The sequence below is a fragment of the Vidua chalybeata genome, chromosome 1 (assembly GCF_026979565.1).
Source record: "Vidua chalybeata isolate OUT-0048 chromosome 1, bVidCha1 merged haplotype, whole genome shotgun sequence".
Classification (NCBI taxonomy): Eukaryota; Metazoa; Chordata; class Aves; order Passeriformes; family Viduidae; genus Vidua; species Vidua chalybeata.
In genome coordinates this window covers 42,317,347-42,338,645 of record NC_071530.1, presented here as the reverse complement: position 1 = coordinate 42,338,645, position 21,299 = coordinate 42,317,347, and the positions used below count along the sequence as shown (strand labels likewise).

The 21,299-nt window shown below is 46.4% G+C and overlaps 1 long non-coding RNA gene across 1 annotated transcript; it reads right to left on the bottom strand.

Annotated features, from left to right (window-relative positions):
* Window positions 1-4,497: 4,497 nt before the first annotated feature.
* On the bottom strand, window positions 4,498-5,750 carry LOC128787890 (uncharacterized). The gene is made up of 3 exons (XR_008430893.1): window positions 5,486-5,750; window positions 4,742-4,949; window positions 4,498-4,622 (listed from the first exon to the last, which is right to left on the bottom strand). It is a non-coding gene; the product is annotated as an uncharacterized LOC128787890 (long non-coding RNA).
* Window positions 5,751-21,299: the final 15,549 nt, after the last annotated feature.

Below are 21,299 nucleotides of genomic sequence, written 5' to 3'. Positions count from 1 at the left end.
CAGCTTCTTAGCTCACACACTGTAACATCTTTAAGCAAGTTGAAAGTGCGGTGAGATCCAGTCTTAGTGTTTTCCACAGCTATCCAGACTGCTGTATAAAACACCCTGGTCCATTGGGCTCATGTGCTGCTGAGGTCATGTTTAAGCCCATTGAAATTGGGATTTCAGTTGGTAAATTCCCCATCTTTCAAGTCAGCCAGGTCCTGAATTTAGGGCAGGTTGACCAAAATCTTTAGGAAATGTGGGGATATTGGTGTCTTATTCTGTGTAACTCATTTAAGCTTGTTCATGGATGCAATAGAAGCTCAGCACAAAGCTATTGTTTTCTGGTCCAAGAAAGAAGTGGCTTATGATGTAATTTCCCTCAGGATTTGTGTCCTTTCCATTCCCCTTCCTTTTCCGTCTCTTTCCTTTCCTTTCCCTCCTTTTCCCTTTTCCTTTTTTTTTTTTTTTTTTTTTTTAAAGAGAGCAGCAGTCTTTTATGGTTTTGTTGAGTGAGGGGCAGATTTATTGGGGCAGAATTAAGGAGATAAGAGAATGGGAGCCCCCCTTGTTCAGATCTCAGCTGGAAAGGCTATGCCTTAGGAAAACCTTCCCCATCTCTTTCTTCCTGGTTCCCTGTCTGCCTGCACAGCTGCCTGTCACACTGCTTGCACTGCCCCACAGGGTGCACATTCTCTGGCTGGTAGGTGACTCCAAAATTTGCTTTCACAGGCTTTATTTTGGGAGCCATCTGAAAGACATGGACTATCTGTGAGGATTTGAAGCCCTGCTGCCTTGTGTGTTGTAGCCAGGATACAGAGGGTGCCAGCAATGAGCCTCGAATGGGTGGGACCCCTTCAGTCCCACCTCAAATCGAGGGTCAAGGTCCTGAGCAGGGGACTTGCCATAAAAATGCTCTTTGCAATCTCATCCCAAGCAACTGTGACAATTTGGGGCCATCTGCCGATTTGTCACCTCACTGCTCACCTCTTTTCCAGATCATTAAGGCATGCATTAAACACCACCGGCCTTCGGAACAAATTTGCCAGTCACTCCCACAGCTAGCTGGGAAAATGATCCCAGCTCCTTATTTTCAGCCTCCATGTCTGCTTTTGCTGTGCTTTCCCTTGCGCGATGGGGCGATTTCCCAGTCATGGTTATGCAAGGTGTGTTAGTCAGGATCCCTCACATCCTGTGCACAATCACGGCTGGAATTTCTGCACGAGCCTTTGGGGAGGAGCGGGTGCTGCTGCTGTGCTTGCCAGCTTCCCAGCCGTGCTGCAAGGTCTTTGCTGCCTGTGTCAAGGTTGTGCCATGCAACTCTTCCAGAGACATGGGAGAGGCATTTGGGGAATGCCTCTGCAGGTCTGCTCTGTGGATTTTTGCAGGAAGCTGTGCTGCACCTGCAACCTGGGATAGGCAGAACCTGGAAAGAAAAAATATAAACAGCAAAACCAGAGTTACTGCCAGGCCAGGCAATTAGTTTTATTTATACAAACATGCCTCCCCACAGTAGTTTTTGACTCCCTGGCACATGTCCATTTTTCTTCCTCCTCTCTTCTTCTCAAAACATTGTGGGGCCATGAGTTTCCCAGCCTTTTCCTCAGGCTGGTCAGCAGCCCTGCTGCTGGGTAGATGTGCCATGGGGGTCTACACTCTGCACCCCATGCTTCCCCCTGCCTGCCAGTTTTGGGGAGCTGCTCCTGAGCTTGCTGTAAGGGACAGGTAGCTCATTAAACTGCTTGCTGTGCTCTGCAGCATTCCCACTTGGCCAAGGTTATCACTGCCACCTCGAGCCATTCCTCCCACTTGAGGGAGACGTTGGGGGGGAGCCTGTCGGGCAACCTTCCTGTGTGCTAAACCATGCTTGCTGAAAATACACCACGGGATAGAGCCCCGAGGAGGCAAAACAGCCTGGAGCCAGCCTCAGATTATATCTTCCTTGTCCACTAACCATTTTAAAGAGAGGCCCACAACCCCAGTCAGATGGTTTGTACCTTAACACATGGGATGGATGGCAACCGCATCCTTTGCTGGTTGCCAGTGCAGAGACCTGTCAGCTCTGTGGTTGGCTGGGGCATCATCGCAGATCTCAGCCGTGAGCCTGGACATGGGCAAAGCACAATCCTTTCTTTCCAGCATCCAGCCACTCAGAGGAGCCAGCATTAGAGGGGACAGGCAGCAAGAAAAACCATCACCAGCTCTGGGATCTCTTGGAGTGGTGGGGAGTGCAGAGCCCTGGCTGCAGGTCTCTGCCAGACAGGGGATGTTTGCAGCCCTGGGGTGTCAAGGTTCAGAGGATTCTCCATCTCAGCTGGGCTGCATTTTTTTTTTTTTTTGGATGCACTGAATGGAAAATATTAGCCTGTAGACAAAACAGACGCTGTGAGGAGGCGCATGGGGCAGTATGCCTGCTGCAGGAGCCGGGGCTGGAGCAGCAAGCTCCCCACATGGCCAAGCTATTTCAGCTATGGGCTGCTGGGGAGCGAGGCTGGAATATCGCCATCCTCAACCATCCCATGCTGGGAATAGCTTTCACTGCTGCAAGTCACCTGGGCACACTCCATGGAAAAGTTTTTTTTCAAGAGGGTGAAAAGTCCTCTTTGCCTTCCCACCACCTGCTGAGGATGGTGGGGAAGGGTTCAGTGTTCATCTGCCTGTGTCTCCAGAGATAATCGGGAACTATCTCAGCAGCTGGCCTCCGAGTCTAAAAATGGTTCTCACTTTGTCTTTGGCAGGTAGTAACTATGAAGCAGGAGGTCTAACACACAAGCAGGACAGGGCTCATCTCTCCATTTGATAAATATAGAGCTGGAACCTGCATCACACTGGAGGTAACAACTTAGAGTAGCCCCACAGACACACACAGGGGAAAATCCCAACTCTGGACATGCACCTCAGGTCAATTTTCCATAGTGCTTTTTGTCTCCTATTTTAAATAAATCCAGAATTCATTAATTCAGAGCCTCTCTTTTTCTGTACCATCTGCTTGTGGGCCAGCATAGCTGAGAGTACCTGGAGTCAGCTCTCCTGCCACCTGCTCCCGCTGGGTTTTCCTCCTCTAGCAAAGCTTTAACCTTTAGTTTGCAGCCTGCTCAAATGTGGTTCATTATTAATTGGCTGGAAAAGGGGGGTCACTGCAATGGACTTCTGGAGCTCCTCCCTTCCACCCGTCTCCTTGCATGACCCAGCCTGGTCAAGCAGGACAGGCAAAGCATGTCTCTGAGCTCAGCCAAGGAGGATTGCAAAGGAGGACTACACTGCATGGCATCCTGCAGCTCCTGTGTCCAGTGTCCTCTCCAAATCCCCATCTGGATGCCAGAACTGATGGAGGGTCCTCAGGAGGGGGTACTGATGTAGGGACAGCCTTGTTGCTACCTTGCAGGGCAGCAGAGCCTTCCCAATGCTCTGGTTTTACCAAGCTAGGCTCTGTCTTGCTCCCTTGGTGGCCCATCCATGTTCAGGCCAAAAGAGACCATCACCATAATCTGGTTTTATCTTCTCACAACTCAGCTGTAAATCTTCACCCAGTGATTTCTGCACTGAGATCATGAGCGCTGCCAGAGGTAGCACCTGGCTTTTCAGAGGTCCAGACCTGATTCAAAGACTTTGAACATCATTACAAAATTCTATGTAATCTCTTCAAAAGGCTATTAATACTCCCTGTGACTTGTTCAGATGGGAAACACAGCTTTTTGTCCACCCATCCTGACACAGGGCATGGCAGGCTGCGTGCATGGCCCTGGTGGATACACACCAGCCCCCATGAGAGGCTACACACCTCCAACACAGCACTAGTGTGGAACATAAGGAAAACAGCAACACCCCCAGAAGATGAGATCAGGATGTTTCCATCCTGGTCCTTTTGGGAAGCGGGAAAGCAGCAGCTCACCATGTGAAATCACAGCCCAGCTGGTGGGGCTGCCGGGCAGGTACTTGCGGTACAGCGCTCCAAGGCTCCCTCTCCTAACCTGGGGCCAAGTCCCTGAAACATGGGGTGCCTGCACAGCCAGAGCCCCTGCTGCTGGTGCCACAGCCCTGCTGGAGGACCAGGGGCTGGGGCAAACCCTCCACAGCTCTCCAGGAAGCACTGGCCATCCAAAACAAACTTAAAACCCAAGCTTTCCAGCTGGCCTTCTTTTTGTAGTCCTGGAGAGAACTTTTGGGTACAAAAAAACAATCCCAAAGACCTAAAAATAACCCTGGACTTCTTCAACAGGGCAATAGTATTTTGAGATATGTAGAATGTTATTGAGCACTGAGACCTCCTGCTAAAACTGCAGAGGAGATGAAAGCCCCTTACTTCCTTTTCTCTTGTCACCTGAGCTGACCTTCAGGCCTGGGAGTGCTTTTATTCGAGCATATTCCAGGACTCAGGCAGTGGCCTCGTGCTTCACATCCTGCTTGACTGGGACAAGGACATGCATTTGTCATTGATGTTCTCTGCTCCTTCTGCATCAGAGAGCTCTGCTTTGTTTCTCTTCCCAACACTAGCCAGGGAATACACAAGCAATGTTTAAACAAGCAATGGACATATTATTTTATTGAAATGATAAAAGAAATAAAGGACCCATTTGTTTTATAAACCTGAAGGTTCTGGCTTAGGCCCTCTGACAGCACCCCTTCAGAACAAAGCAAACCTAGAAGAAACATGACAACAAGATATATTAGCAGCTTGAACATTCAGCTCAGTTTAAAGCTATGTGTTATTTTAGGTCTAAAATGTTATTTCTGTTGAATATACAAAACCTCTTCTTACAGATTTACTTCTTCACTCCTCTCAAGTTTGTCTCCAACAGCAGGTTTTTGTGCTTTGTTTCCAGAGTCCAGAGCTCACTCATCCCACCAGGGCTGATATTGCCATGCTTTGCTCAGCTGAGTGCACCCAATGTTTTTGCCAGTTGCCTGCTGCTGCTCCAACCCTATTTCAAATGTCCATTTCAGGAAGAGAAACCTGCTTGCCTGTGCTGCAGCAAAAAGAAAAGGCTCTTCTGAACTGGGGGAATTAATAACTATCCCTTCTTTTATGCTAGTAACTTTAAAAGGCATTAAAATAGAAGGCTTTCAGGGCAGAAAAATCCCCATCACCAGGCTACAGATGCTGCAGAAGGTGTTTTCATTATGAGCAAAGGATGTCTGGAAACAGATATTCCTTTTAACAAGTACTCCAGTCACTGTCTTGAAAAAAATGGGGTCTGTCACTTGCTCTGCTCACCTGTGAATGTGCATTGTTAGGTCGTTATATTGTCTACAATGGGGTTGCTGCCTGCAGAGAGCTGTGGATCCCTGACCCCTGCATGCACGCACACACACACACACACACACACACACACACACACACGCTCTCTCTCTCATGACAACTGTCTTTATGGCCACAAAATCCCATGAAAACAGATGGTGCTGTAGTAAAACTATGATAAACAGAGTGATTTACATACACAGGCAACTCCAGCTCTCATTAAGAATAAATTAAGTAAAGAGACCCAAGATGCAAGCGGCTTACCAGCTCCAGCTCCAGGCACTCCCAGCACTGTTGATGCCTGAGTCTGGGATGCTGCAGTCCCAGGTAATGCTTGCATTACCTTGCAAGTCCCAGACTTGCATTTCATATCTAATTTCAGATGGAGTGTGCATCCAGAGCTTCAGTCTGAGCCCACCTTCAACAGAAACCAAAGGAAAAGATGCTTTACTTAGATTTTAAGATTTTAAAGTTGAAGCTGTGCCCCACAGTGCAGGTGTTCCTCCCTTCAAGGCTGGAGCCCAGCACCTCTTGGCATGCTTCAAGCACAGCTGCCTTGCCAGGAGCCCCCAAGCCTCCCATGTGCTCAGTGAAGTTGGTAAGGACAAATCTATCCCCTTTCACCTTCCCTTTCACCATGGCCTCCATGCAGGACTAGCCCAATTATCCAGAATGGGTTGGCCAATGATGAGCCCAGCATTTCCAGTCCCCTCCCAAGGGAGGTTCTGAGGGGGTCTGAGTCAAGGACAAGAGTGACAGCAGGGATGGTGTGACCACACCCAAACCCACCTCCCCTGAGGACTGGGGAGGGAGGAATAAGGGCCCTTTGGGCCTCCTCTGCTTGCTAGGAGTGTGCATGGCCCCTCCAGCAGCTCCCACTGCCCCTGGCTCTGCCAGCCTGGACACGGAGCCAACAGCTGGAGCAGACAGCCGAGCCCTGGGCGAGGGCTATGCAGTGCATAGCATATGCATGTGCATAAAGGTGCATATGCACCTTTACCTCTGCAGAGGGATTTTGAGACGGTGGGCTCAGCCAGCCCTTGGCCAGACACAGCTGCTGTACCTGGAAAGATAAAGGGTAAAGCCCAGAGATTCACTGGTCTGTCTCTGCTCTTCAGGGCTCCCCGAGGTCTTGCCAAGGCAGCATGCCTCTCCTTGTGACCCCTTGTGTCCTGCGGGACTTGCTTTGTGAGAAAGAGGGGGAGGAAGGATGGAAATCCAAGATGAAGCACAATTAAAGCCACTGGGAACCTGATGAGCCAGCTGGTCCCCAAGCAAGCACCCTCAGGGATGTCCCCCAGGGAGCAGGCTCCAGGGGCTCTTGCAGCAAACTCTCAGGGTAGCCTCTTCCCACGCAGTACAGCCTGCCTTGCCTTGCCTTTCCTAACGCTTTAATTTTCAGGATTTTCACCTGTGTGGTTTAGTTTTTGTTCACAGTGTGTTCCCATATGGTTTAATTTGCACCTCTAAAATTAAAACAAGGTTCCTTGCTGTTAGGGGGCAGCAGGTCTGAACACCAAGCCACAAAATTTTCTATTTTTTCTGTCCCAATGAGCTTAGTCAAGCTCAGGGCTCCTTGTAGCCCTGGTGTTCTTTAGCCCAGAGCTACAGGAATGGGGAGCTGTGGCAGTGCCAGAAAATTTTCATGAAAGATTTTTTATGTGTCATCAAGCTGCACAAAATTAAATGGCATCGAAAGGTGCCAGATGAGGAACTCTGAAATTTGCATTTAATTTGGTGTGTGGTTGGGTTTTTTAAAATCCACCATTAATCACTGCTCATGATACTTACAAGGAGTAAAATATTTCTTTGCAAAACCATACTCCTGAAGTGGGAAAAAAAGGGTGAGAGCAAGTCAGGAACCCTGTGACAAATGTGTGCAGCATATTCTGGAATGTCATTGGAAGGCTGCAGCCTCCATGTGCAGCATGGATGGAGATACACTCAGAGCTCCCTGAAGTGTGTAGCTCAGGAGAGACCTTCCGCACTGGGCTGGTGGGCCAGGTGCTCTGGGTTTCTTCAGCTCCTGCCCTTTCGATGCCTAATTCCAAGAGGAAAAGCTGGCCGAGGTGATTCACTCAGCAGGAATGTCAATACAGCACATCAGGCTGCAAGGAGAGAAAGCAGACATCCTGGGCAGCCAGCCCCTGCCAGCCCCTGCCCAGCAGCCAGGATGCCCAGGGACGGCATGAGGAAAGCACAAGCATACAATGAATCTGTCCCATGGAAATTCCATCCAGTGGCTCGTGGACATTGCCTACTTGAGATGACATCCTTGAGTTCAGTGGCCCCTGAAGGATTTTTAGTTACTTAAATTTGTAAAGCTGCTTTCTGACCTTTGACAAATTTCCCAGCACCTACGCCATCCTGTGCCAACAACGTCAAATGGCAGTGAAGTGCTGAAACACTGTTTCCTCCTGCTTCTTTTAAACGTGCTGCCTAATAAATTTACATTATGATTTCAAGCCTGGTGAGAAGGAATGGAAGTTTCTTTCTATTTCCCTTTCTTTCATGGACCTCCCACATGCTCACCCTTGCCCTGCAGCCATCTCACTTCCAGTCTATCCAGCCCATCCTCCCACAGAAACTGTTCCCTATTTCTGACTGCCTTTCCCCCCTCCAGCAGTGCAGCATTAGCCATGTAGATCTACCTGAGGCATCTCACAGTGAATCAATCGAGGTACAGGTAGAAGAGCCACATCATTGGGATCATCTGTCTGAGGTCATTGTGTCATGCACAGCATTGCCTTTTACATGGAAAATTTCACCATTGTCCCTAGAAGCTCCAGACCATTTGAGTTCAGCTCCTGGCATGACTGAATGATGGCAGGGATCACTTGGTCCATCTTGGAAAGTAGCACAAGTGAAGAAGGTACAGCATGACTGCCTCAGTTTCTCAGTCTCTGTCCCAGAGTACCCAGAAAGCAAACACAGAGTCCACACTAGAGGGAGGCTCAGGAACAACCACTGAGGAAATGTCTTACTTCACATCGTGAGCAAAGAATGCCTCTTTCAGGCAGATAACACAGGCTGGAGGGGGTGAATGCATCTCTTCCCTCTCAGGAGGAGCAGAGGGAGAACTCTCCTGCTGGGCAACCCCTTCCTCTTTTGCCTTGCTGTTCCTGAGCTCGTAAGCATCTTACAATTTTCTTTAATTACTGCTTTTACCTCCTGCCTTTGAGAAGCTGCCCACCCACCCCCTGCTTGAGTGAGGAATGATATTTTACCATCATTAAACCAGGCAGGCTGGCAATATCCCATATGTTTTCATATCTGCCTGGCTTTAACTATGGACCAGCTGTGTATCTATCCAATATCCCTGTGTCTGCCAATGTTAGGGACCAACCTTGTTCAGTTTTCTCTGCTGCAGGTTGTGTTCCAGGCCTGACAATGTCCCACCTCTCATGATTTCATGCCCTGTCTGGCTGTTCAGTTGATAGGGAGCTGAACAAAACCAGTACAAAAGGAGGCTATGGCAAAATTTGCTCTGACATCTGCTGGCATTATTCTTGTTTTCTGGCAACTTGAATGTGGAATGTGTCTGAAATTTATCAGAGAAAAAAAAATGTCACATCCTTTCCCTTCCTCCTGATACATATTAAAAAAAATAGAAAGGGAGTCTGTAAGCTTTTAAAAGCTTATGGTCTTCCACCAAAGACAGTCACAGATGCCTAAATGCTTAAGCACAGATGCACAGCATGCACCCCAAGGAGATTACCCTTCAGGAGATCCTTCCTCATGCTGGATTACATCTAAATGATGCAACGTGATTCTAGTCTTTGCAGCCTCACACTTGATGTTCTGGGAATTGCCTGGCCATGTTTGTACTACCATGGCCCTTTTACACCCCCACAGTCCCCCATGGGAAAATAACAAGAGTGGAGGGTTGCATGTTCCCCTGTCCTTGGTCAGTCTTGCCTGCTGGTGTTCTCCTGTAATGAAAAATATCACATCAGCAACACCGTTTTGGGTAGAAAAACCCAGCCTGAACACTTGCCCCTCTTTGTCTGTTAGGTGTCTTTTCCCCTTTTTATTTCAATTTGTGTCCTGTTGCATGGCACTTTGGTGGAAAGGCTTATGGACAGGACCAGTGTGAACCACAGCCATGGTTTCTGTTCATGCAGATATGTGGATGTAAAGCTGTGAGCCTGCGTGCTTTCATCTGTAAATATGCATATATACCAATCTGTGAGCTGATCAGAGTATTGCCCTGGTGTATTTATCATTTATTATAATGCATGGCATTAAAAAGGATAGCACAGTAGATGTAATATGTAATGCAAATGTCATATGCAAATAATTTACTTAGTGTCACAGCAAGAGCAACAGAAGACAAGGAATCCGACTCTCAGCAGGTCTGTGGGGTTTGCATTTCACATTACATCCTCACTCCATTTGCTGGGATGGCACGAGGAAAATAGCTGTCAGTAATACTTTGCGTGGCAGCGGATGCAACGTGCAGAGCTGCGAGCAGCCTGATGCAGTACCTTTTATTACCCAGATTAAGGATGGCAGGCAATTTACTTGCTAAAGGCCAACAGCAAATAATCTTTTCCCTGTGAAATGAATTCAGGCAGCTTGAGGTGGGGCCAGAAAGCAATTAAGTATATTATTAAATCAGGGCAGGAGATTGTAATCCTACATATGTATATTGCGTACTTACATATAGAGAGAGGCAAATAAGTCTGCAGCCACCTTTGGAACCAATATATTCAAGTTTGAAATGCAATAAGGCTGGAAATTAAGTGCTTATCTTCCTCTGTTAATGTGTAATCTTCCCCTTTAATCAGCTGCATTAATTATTCCATCACACTGAGTTTTTACATTTCTGAAAAGCAGAAAAGTTAATTTTGTTGTGGTTCGTGGCTTTTGAGAATTACCTGGGGCAGTGCACAGCAGGGATGAAGCCAGGCTGGCTGCTGACTGCCTCCCTGCCCGTGCAGGCACCCTGCTAACAAGGTCCTCACCTCCTGCTCCAGGCTGAGCCCTCCTGCCTGCCGGGGCGGCAAGATTCCCGCAGCATCTGGTGACAGAGGGATACTCTGCTCTGGATGTTGTCTGTCGTCAAGGAGACAAAGTATCCAGATTAGCAGGCCGAGCGATAATATGATAGACATTCAGTGAAATACATGCAGCTTTCAAGGAAAAGTAATCAGAAATCTTCCACGGTAAGACAGGGATTTTGCCTCCCTTACTTAAGAGGTCTCATTTATCCAGTACAAACAGAAAACAGGGTTTGCTTTTGACTGTAACAAAGATGCAGACTGAGACGTGCTACTTACATACAGAATGTTAATAAATACATGATGGGAGGATATTTTTCCTCTATCATAAGGGCAACAGCCACAAAAAAGCCTGATTAAGTATGCTCCATTTATAACATCTGATTGCAAAAGGTAATCCCTGCTTGCTGAGGACGTGGCAGTCACAGGCACAAACCACAAGCTGAGCAAAAGGTCATCAGGACTTGGGGCAAGGGGTACCACCATCTCCTCCAGGGCTGCACCTCAAAAATCTTCCAACTCCACTTCCACAGGGGCAGAGTGAGCATGTTACCCTTTGCCTAAGGAGGGTAAAACAGGGATCTCCAAAGCATTATTTTCCCTCGTGGAATAGCTGAAGGCAGCTGATATCTGAAGGCAGATGTTGCTCTGCTGAGATCTCTTCGCTGCTCTGAGACGTCAGCACCTCCACCGAGCCCATATTACTGCTGCTGTTGCAGGCAACGTGGCAGGGCTGAGCATCCACTGCCAGACACAGATGTATAAAACTGCTGCAGCACTAATTAAAAAGTGGATTTCTTTCTTCTGGGGCTGTAAAAAAATAGTGTTATAAACTGAGGTCAACACAGGAAAACCAAGTCACTCTCTTTACCCACTTCCCCTTTAGACAGAAAGATTGATGTTTCCCTACACTGAGCACACGCCCCACAAACTGATTTTGATAAAAATACAATTTTCTTTGTTTAAGCAAAGTGTGCTGATATTATTAAAACATCTCAGATCCATCGTGTTATTGAAAACCTTTCAGTTAACCCAAAAGTCAGTTGAAAAGTGAATTTTAATTTCAGGACATATTTTCAAATTTGTTATTTACTTTGGGATTAGGAGCGGAATAAAATAAAGAAACTGCAGGAACAGAAATTATCCTGGTAATTTTTATATTAACTGACATGACACTCAAATTAACTGCTTCAGGGTTTTATTGCAGGACAGGGTTAAATTCAAACTAATGAAGTGAGGCCAATATACAGGCCAGATAATGCAACAGCTGGCACAGTGCTCTAAGAACTAAAGGAGGTCACTAAAAATGATGCCAGCTCACAGTGGTTTATATAAAATGTACTTTGTCAAACTAACCAGCCGCCTTTGATGAGATGATAAATTTTGCTGAAAGTGATAAAATGCTTTGGACTTGGTACTGCGTGACATTGGCTTAGAAACCAGGATGGCATGAAATCAATGTGTCAATATTAAATGAAATTAAGCAAGTACAAGCTGCTTAATGTCCATATCATAAAGTAAATTGTAAATAAGAATCACCTTGTGTGCATTGTGTGCAGGCCACTTTGGGGATCATGTATTTTGTGTCCATTACAGCTAATATTTTTGATAACTACTTAGAAGAAAACTTAACCGCTACTGATGATGCTTGTGGGTGACACAGACCTTGGGGGAATAACAGCAATAGCAAAGAAAGGATAGCACAGATCAGCATCACCTCAACCTGAGCAAAAATCACTCAGCTGAGCAGAGCCAAACATAAACCCATAAATCTGAGGGCCAGAAGATGTTGATGAGGCAGGTGACCCATGCCCACATCCAGCTTGTGAGCTGAACTATGCCAGTAAGAGCCCTATTATGATTTAATATTGCAGAAGATCCTGGCAGAGCCCCACAGGCATATACATCAGCTAGCCTTGACTATCTCAACATCTGGATGTCTCCTGAGTTCCTCTTTCTGCTTGGTGATTTACCTGTTACTCTGTTAAAGGCACCTCATAGTTGCCATGCTCTCTTTAGTCCTGGTTTTGAGGCACTGTACTCCCTGCAGAAGTAGGACTGCAATTACATTCCACCTCGACTCGTGGCCTCCCAGCAGGCTTCCTGCATTCAGCCTGCCCCTCGGAGACAAGGGACACTGTCCCTTGCTTGGCTCATCCCTGGGGGCCTCTGGACTGCTGCTGACCTGGGATCTCTGGAGGACCTGCTTACAGGCTCAAAACATCCTTCTTTCAAACATGACAAATAAATCTTTGCCTTAATAGCCTCACATTTTGTGCCATCTTTTATGTCCTCTCAGGATGTTAAATGCCACATAAAACACGAGAGGTCATTAAAGTTGAAGTGAGAAACTAATTAGCCCATATTTATGCTGAGGGATGCAAATAAATTATGTTATTCAAATATCAGGCATGCCTTTTTTAATATTGGCTAATATTCTAGCAGAATCCTCAGGTTATAGAGATCACAGAAGATGCTTAATTTACAACAAGCACCCAAATATATGACTACACTGGGGTAACACCAACACCAGATGAGAGATGACCCTAATACCACCTGCAGAGTTGCACAGGGGAAACAAAGAGCTGTGGACCCTTCCCCATGAGCCCATCAGCTCTGGCCTCAGGGGCTACAAGGTGCTAACATAGGTTGCTACCAAAATATATCCCCTATATCCTCAAGGGAACCAATTGCCAAAGCAGAGGAAGGATATTTAATCTGTTGTCCAGTAAAGGCTGAGTGCCTGCTGCTTCCCTCTGTTTGCTGCTTTTATTGGGATCTCTGCTATGCTCAGCTCCTATTTTCATGAAACTTGTGGGAAGTTAATATCTTCGTGCCTTTTGTTCCTCTGTCAGATTTGTCTGAGGGCAGCAGGGAATGCAAAAGGAGCAAGCAAGTGATTGCATAGCTGTACTTCCTTATGAAGTAGGCTAAAAATAACAGTGACCTTTACAAGCTCTGTTTTTCCATGGTTTGGAGCAGAGTTGTGAAATTTGGCAGGTGCAAGAGACCTTTGGGGTGTGCCTTCTGCTGTTCCTGTGAAAATCTTCTCAAATTTGGGCTAGGTATAAGCCTTTGGAAAACAAGACCATATGTTAAGAATACGGTTCAGAGGCATGTAAGAACTTGAGCAATTCAGAGGAATTCCCCGATAATTTCACCCTCCCCAAGTCTCATGCTACTTTCCTCCTCTGTGCCACTGTCTGGCTCTGGGGTCTCCACCTGGATATCCCCAGGACTCAGTATGAATACTGGGGTGGAAAGCAGGGGCACAGTTTCTCCAGAACGCCGTGTTCTCACCCTGCTAACAAACACAGGTTAAAAGGATGCTCAGAGCAACCACAGGGACAAGGAGGGAAGGGACCCTTGTCATGGAGCAGATGGTGGATCAAGGAGGTCCTGAGTCACCACATGCTGCAAAAGACAGAGCCATTGGATAGCCTCTCAAATCCATTCCTGCTTGGAGAAGGAGAAGTTGCCCCTGAGTGTGCTTTCAGTCAAAAGCTGTGTATAAACTGCATGCATTACTCTCTGGCACGCACGTATGCGAGTAAAGGATCCCAGTTATGCGGTGTTGTCGCACACACGGCCATGTGGAGGGAAGGTCTCAGTCTGAGGTCTGACTGTGCAGCCACAATGAGGAAGAGAATGTTTGGCTTCATAATAGATTAGTCATTTGCTTGTAGTTTAAATAAGCCTTTGAGAAATTGTTGTCTTGAAACTGTTTTCTGGCTGGACTGGTAAGAGTGGCTTTGAGCCGTATCCGTGGAATATCTGCCTCACTGAGGCAGAACCGGAGGGGCGAGCAGTGACAGAAGGTGGTTTGATGACTCTTACCTGAGTGAAGGACGCTTCCACAGACAGCAAACAAGTACTTTTTTTTACTCCTAATTTGCACAAGCTTGCTTTAGGGGAAGGCAATTTTGAAGCAGAGGATGAGCTTTGAGGTCCTTCATCCCTACAAGCTCCAGCCTGTTTTTCCCCTGGCACTGCATGGCCCTGCTCTGACCTGCACAGGCCACACTGGGAGGTGGGATGAGGCAGATCAGTGCATAGAAGAAGAGTCACCAAGTGACCAAGTGTAGCCAGGCAGATCCGTCCATCCGGAGCAGATTGATATGGGCACACCTGATCCCTAAGGGACCCAGGAAAGCCTGTCACAGCCACCAACACCAGGGGTGACTATGGAGGTTGCAAGTGGCAGGCACACAGAGATGGAAAGAAAATTAATGAGAAATTGAATGAGAATTGGGATTGCTTGGGCAGAAAAGAATGAAATTGAACTAAAACGTAGGGGAGAGACAAGATGGGAAAATGGAAAAGACTATATTCAGTAGTGGCTATCAAAGAGGATACCTGTCCTATGCACCCATGATGGCAAGAATCCCATAGAAAATATAGATTTTTATTAACATGCACTCAATTACATTAGTAATTAAAGTCTGTGTATTTTAGGGATTGTTCAATTAAAATTGCACTACCTGTCCTTCTTAATAGCTCCTAATTTCCGAGGGGCTGACTTTGTGATGTTACTCTGCCATTGCTATTTTCTTGACCAAATTCTAATCCTTCAAGAGCAGTGTGGTGCCAGTTGATACCTGTTGGAGATCTCTACACACAAACCAGTACAGAAATCACAAAGGGAGAGAGAGCTGGGGTAAGTGTTCAAAGGAGGCATTAGCAAAAGCTGTGGCTGTCCTTGTGCAATGCCTTCACTGCACTCCCCATGCCCCTGTCCTGAAAATGCCCACTTGTGGGCAAAATGCTGCTTGAGCCTGGAGTGACTCCGAGGGGGGTTGTCATGAGCTGCATGTTTTGCCAGCATTACTGGCAGTGGGTTAAGGACTTGCCTTTGCACATTGCCTGGTCAAGCTTGGGAGTACCCTGGCATGGGGAAACAAGAGACTTGTGACACCCTCGGCCCCACTGCTGATGCCACCAGAGCCCATCTGTCAGAGCCCGGCTGTTAGCAGGATCAGAGCTGACTCCTTAGTGAGCAGAGGGAGACTTTGCTTTTGAGATTAAGGCTGGCCCTGTGGTGCAGGCAGTTGGGTGTTTGAGCCCCGGCTGTAATGTGGGCGTGGGACAAGCCTGGCAGGCCTGACACAGCCGCTCTCTTCATCACATGGTGTGTCCTGGTGCTGTGGTCCTACTGAGCTGATGGCTTGGGCTGAGGACCCCATGCAGAGCCCCATGGGGACAAGTCCTTATCTCCTGGGCCCTGTGCTGAGGCCTCCACAGCTAATGCATGGAGTCATGGCACTGTCATGTATCAGACGCCCATCTCTCCATGCCCTGTTTCAGATTGCAGACTGCATCCTAGTAAAAGGGCTGTTTCATAAAGGACTCTCCATCCTATTTGTGATAATCCAAAACCCTTTTCCTCTTGTTCATGGCTGTGTAACAGCCCTGGTGGCAAATGCATCAGCTGCTTATTCTGGAGAGAAGTCCTGGCAAGGCTGAATGCAAATTTACGTAAGCCACATGGCACACAAGTTTTCCAGAGAACACTGGCAGAGCCCCACTGATTTTCAGAAATAACTATTCTTTTAATAGCTGATGGACAGGTTCATTAGGTACCTATTTTTAACAAGATGAAATAGGTTCTGAATAATTGAAGTGACCAACATGTCAGTCCTGAGCAGACAAAACTTGGATGTAATTGCTGGGGATTTTTCCCATGTCAAAATACGGCAAAGGCTGCAATAATTGGCTCCTGTGGTGCTGAGGACCCCCAGTTAGATACTGTGTTTTCTTCCTGGTGATGAGTGAGGAATTGCCCACTGATCACAAAAAATATAAAACAATCACATTCTCCCCAGACTTTTCTTAGCTAAACTTCCTTATTACATATTATTACATACCCCCCTTAATTAAAAAAAAAAAACAACTAAATTTGGAGGTGGCTCAGATGAGAGTTCTGCTGCCACCTTGGCACAGTTCAGCTCTCTTTTTTTGAGAAAATGCTGTGACTATTTCATGGTTGATTGTCAGCAAAATTTACCTGGGCAGGTGTTAACACTGAGGACAATTTATTTTGTATATATGTATGGAATTGATTTTGGTTAGGAGGCTAATGAATTTTTAAGCAGATGGCAAACTGGGCAGTATAACAGAAGGAAAAACCAGGCAGATACAACTCTAATCTTGTTATACAGGTTATATCTACTGGAGACCACCTGTGTCTCTGGGTCTGCAATGTCCCCTTGGATTCAGAATGGCAAGGGAAGAACCACCAAAGTCTGGTGCTCTGAAGCCAGGGGCTTATAGTCTTATAGAAGACACAGTTTTAGATGCTTGCCATATTACTGCCAGTATGAACTGGGCCAAGCAGATCTGGGGAGATGCTACATTGATTTTGCTGGGGTCTTCAGTGAGAATAAGGTTGGATCATCAATCACCATCCCCTCTGACCATGCGCTGTGCCAAAAAAACCTTTTCTGAAGCTTAATGACTTGCAGCCCAAAGAGCAGGCTAGTATTTTAACAGAGGTAGACTTGCCTCCTTCACCAATCCCCTTATAGGGAGGGTTCATTGGAAGGTTAATAGGATGCTGAGAAGACAGACTGATTAAAATTAAATTAATCCAAATTAAATTAGGGGAAAGTCAAGTAACCCAGTCAGTTCATAAGAATTCATAGGAAAAGTATTAAAAAGAAGCAGTTCAGACTGTAAGGAAACAAAGGATCTGGACCCAAGAGTGTTCTTGCCTAGGCATCGCCCAGATGGATAAGGTTGAGGAGTTCGCACGGCTTGTAAGACCAGTCTCAGGAGCAGCCAGGAACACGTTGTGCTTGCTCATCAGCCCTGCAGTACACCCAGCTGGCTCTGGGACAGCCTGCGGACTTCCCAGGGGACAGCGTGGCTGGGAGGACCTGGTGGTGGGACCTGTGACACGCCCACGCAGGAGGTCACAGGCTCTGCCCTGCAGCGTCCCGTCCCATCCCGTCCCATCCCGTCCCGTCCCGTCCTGCGGGCTCAGCGCACAGCATGTGCGTGTTGGGACACAGGGCAGCATGGAGCCAGCAGGGATGTTCGCCTTCATCCGTGCTTCCCCAGCAGCATCCGTGGCACAGGAGGTTTGCAAGGTCTGCAACGACCCCCAAGCATTTTCGAGAAAGCACTTAGCACAGGGAAGGGTGTTTTAAAGTAATAGTAATAACCATCAAGTGAGCTACGCTCATCTCTAATGCTATTAAAGCTATTTCATAAAACAACAAAGCTCTCCACAGATATGTCTATGTTATCCACTCTCCCAACACATCCTCCAGGAATTCAGATGGTTATCTGCTTTCACATGCAACAAGACAAGCTTCTTTCCCCCATCATATTAGGAGAGAAACTGCTTCAGAAACAAAGCATCACAAAATATTCACTATCCTAAAGAACACAGAGCCACGGTTATCCTGCAGTTCAATATGTAACATCCCTAATATAACATGTGCCTAATTTTCTTTTAATTTCAAAGTATCTGTATAGCATTTGTCTTTGTATTTTTGCTCTTTTTTTTTTTTTTTCTTACTCTATGAACTAAGAGAGACTCTTTAAACTCCATAGTGTGCAATATCTCCTTCTAAGGAGGCAATCATCTCATCACAAGATGAAACAATGTGTATGTAAATGTACATTGATAGATAAAAACTGAAATAAGGCATTAACATCTACATTTTGATGCACTAATTTGGGCCTAGTTATGTTGACACAGATGGAGTGAATTACTGGAGGAGAAAAAGCACATCTGTTAAATTTTATTGTTTAATTAAGCCATTAGCAACTGAAAGACAAGGGCCTTTAAATTATAGTATTTTATATTTATCCCAGCCCGTGGCAGTTGTATGTACCCTTAGCACTTGGGGTGTGGTGTAACCTTTAATGCAGTCAGCATAACAACCGCTCAGTGAAAGGCACCAAGAAGGGTCCCTCTCTCTGCCTTACAGATGGGGAGATGAGCTGTTTGGCATAGGGAATTCAGGCAAAGCACTGTGGGCTGGGGTTAACATTGTGACACTGACCTGCTTTGTTACCCTGCGTGGCAGAGCCTCACAGGGCCTCTAAGGAAACCTTCATCTGGGGATGAGCATCTCTGAAACCTCTGGTCATTGCTCAGGGCTTTGCTCCCTGGCATTCGTGCTCACCCAGCTGTGGAGTTTTGGACACACGAAATTTTCTACCTGGGTGTCAAGCTCTGTGTTCACAGCCAAAGAAATTGGCAATAATCCTTTATTACAGCCACAGGCTCTCTCTGGAAATCTTATTCTCCTGTTCAATTTTACAGGGAATAAATTTCCTAGCTGGAGGGAAATTTCTTCCTGTGAGAGGGAAGAAAATGTCTCTGTGAGACACTTTACCGGTGGACTTACTATGACACAGAGGGGAAGAAGTCTCATCCTGTGTTTCAAAAAGCCTTCAAATTCATCTGGGAAAGGTCCACTGCCACTCCAAGGATGCAGGGTCAGTCATGAGAACGTGTCCTGCAGACTGTCCCACTGAACACCTGCCCCCTTCTTTAACTCACATTTACTGTGGAAATAGAATTTTACAGAGGTCTAGAGAGCTTAGAGATGTTAAGCATCCAGAAGCAGTGCAAAACCAGACATCCATAAAGAACAAAGACACCCTTTTAGAAGTTTTAGGGTGGAAGAGGTGAGCACCATCAGTCTTATCTTTGCCCAGACACTGAAGCTTCCTAGGTTCTGCTGCCCAGCAATGCCTGGTAGGTGTCGTGATGGGAAAGCAATAGGGTCATAAGCAGTGCCCATAAATTATTTATTTAATTTTTCTGTGCCATTTACACCATCACTGCTAGGAAAGTGACATGTGATAAATAGAAATAAGAAATGCTTTCAGCTTTAAAAATAGAAATGTTTTTCACTTTAGCTGCTGCAGGAGGAAGGCCTGAGTCTGCTCTCACTTGTGCTGGTATAAAACAAAATTAGCTACACTGAAATGAATGGAATTACATCTATCAAAAACTGCACAAGGGGCAGCAGAACTGACTTCTTTTCTTTTAAACTCCTTCCTGCTCAATACTATATGAACATCTGTTATATTTGATGCAGTAATCTTTTAGAGCTGACCCCTGTCCCCCACATCAGAACTGATGTCATTCAGGAACTAACATGGATACAGCTCAGAGTGAAAAATCAGCCTTGGTGAAGGCCCACGCAATATGGGAAGCGATATTGGGCCAGCACAGAGCAGTGTGTCACCACAGGGGCCAGCATTTGCTTTTCCTACACTAGAAAATACTAAAGCACAGCACAGTCACTGGCATCAGGGAGGGTGCTCATGGGACCCTCCAAAAGGAAACACTGACGGACTCCTGATGGTGCCCATTCAGCTGTCCTTGTCCAGAGCCATTGGCTTTGGCCAGGCATGACCAAGCCTCCGTGGGACCTAAGGAGGTTGGCAGAACACATGGAAACTTCCTGAGGGATGTGCCAGGGAAAGGTGACAGCATATCCCTCCTAATGAAAGCAGTGGCTCAAAGATAATTAATCCCTTCTCCCAGGGAGCTGGATCCCAGTGTTCTACTGTCTGAGGTGGCAGCAATTTTAAAACTAACCAGAAGCCTTGCTGCTATCCCAGAGTACTGTATTAAATAATTGAAAAATGAATAATTAAATTAAAAGAGGATTATTTCCCACAGGCAGGCAGAAAATTGCTGCCTGCAGGACAAAGGATGATGGCAACACTTTGTTTTCTGCAGTTCTCAGCAGTCAGGAGTGAGGTGATGTGAATAACATCCACAGTGGGCAGGAAGAGCCCCCCTGAGTCACATTGGGTTTTTGGCTCACAGTTTATCCCTAAATTGTCTATCGCCAAGTGCAAGATTAGCGATTTCTAAAGAACAAGGAAGCAAATCAGGAAATACAAGACATTCCCTTTTCCAAGAATGTAAATAGATGTGGGGGCATCTATTTATGTAGAGGCACCTGAGGGATTTGCACAGATCAGTCCCGTTGACTCACAGTGAGCTGCTACACATATTTGTAGGATACCTTCCTATGTTTAGTCATCTACATTTATTTTATTGCTGGATATGAGGAGACGTGCATGTGTGCTTTGTTCTAGCACTTTATAAGAGCAGTATAATGGCACTATTATATTTTTCCCTTAGATGTATATATCTGTTTGAATAGACGACACATTGTAAGAGTCTGTATTTCTCATGAACTATAATTAAACATGAACAACACTCCACATAGGATAACAATACTGTAATATACTTGCTCTCCTCACAAAAATTTAAACAAGTCGACACACTGAGTGAATAATGATCCTACATTTATGCAGAATTATTTTCTCTGAGTAGCTACAAGCCCTTGGAACACTGATACCCTGACTGTGTGAGGCACTACAGCAGGGTCTGAACATGACCTGGGGGGAATAAGTTGTCCTCTTCAACCATCCACCTTCCCAGCACCTCAAACTCTCCTCACCCAGCCCTTACATCCCTTCATGGTCCCACTTCATTCTTTGTGCCTTATGCATCCGGAAGCCCTGTTTTTATCCTGTGTGTAAGGTTCCTTCGGACAGCCCTCCTAAACCCCTCCCTTAAACTCATATTTGTCCAGTGAAGCAATTTCTTCACTCACCACACCAGCGTTGGCTATAAAAGGTTACGGTATTTTTCTGAGAGCTGTGACATTTTCCTTAGGCCCATCTTCTTGTCTCTATCTATCCAGAAACTTTATAGCCCCCAACACGGTGGTCATAGCTGCGACTGAGCTGTCACAAACCAGATGGCTGCGAAGGTGCCATGGGATTCAGAAACACAGATGCAGCATCAGGAAGGATAAGGCTTCAACCCTGTTAGTTGCCCTTCCTCCCTTCCTAGCAGATCCATACTCATCACCTCATCACATGTATAGCTGGAAACTGTGACCCAGTGTGGGAGGCCCAGGGTTTCCACAGCAGATTTCTCATTCTCCACCCCCTGTGCCAAAGCAGATGGGCAGAGGAAGCTCAGCAAGTAAACAGCATGCTTGACACTATGGAGCGGTGCTGCAGCAGAACAATTTCTGAATGCCAACCCAGCGCCCCAGTCCCAAAACCAGCCCCTTCCTTCCTTC